Here is a 691-nt window from a genome sequence, read left to right as displayed (position 1 = left end):
CAAGCGACGGGGCGGGGCGGGGGCGTTCCCAGGCGAGCGACAGACGTGGAGACGCGGGAGTCACGCTGACGCGCGCGCCAGGAATGAATTCCTGCCTGTCATTTGTACCGGCCGGATGGAGTGAGGTATGTGGCTGGAAGTGGGGTAGAGGATGGGGAGACGTCTGTAATGAGGAAGTGCAAGGCCCTCAGGTGCTGGCACGCAGGTCTCCCACACCTACAGGACCAACGTTATTTATCCAATACGTGAGCATTTCTTTTTTAATATCTGTAAGGACTCAGTCTGTAATAGGTATCGTGGTGACACAAAGTAAGCAAAAGTCCCCGTGCCTCCCCGTCATAAAACTGAAATAAAGCTGGTGGAACGCTGACACGCCAGTGAACAATGTAAGGCAGGCCAGACTTTTTCGTTGTTAAACAATTTTTTAAAAAATTAATTACAAACAACACGCAATCATTGTTAAAAAAAACAAAAGGAGAATTTCAGGAAAACATAGAGAAGAAAATAATCACCCACATCCCATCACTTAACCCATTTCTGGGACTTGACATGGCAAGCCATGTTTCGTTTACGTGGGTGACAGTAAACTATGTTCCTAAACATTCCACCTACTTCCTCTCTCCATGTCTTTATCGTTTCCTTGGTTTCGTTTATGTGTGACATCTATTTTTCTCATTTGTCTTTTAACCTG

This window comes from Delphinus delphis, chromosome 6 (genome assembly GCF_949987515.2).
Source record: "Delphinus delphis chromosome 6, mDelDel1.2, whole genome shotgun sequence".
Lineage (NCBI taxonomy): Eukaryota > Metazoa > Chordata > Mammalia > Artiodactyla > Delphinidae > Delphinus > Delphinus delphis.
The sequence above is the reverse complement of the archived record's forward strand: the minus strand, read 5'-3'. Positions refer to the sequence as shown.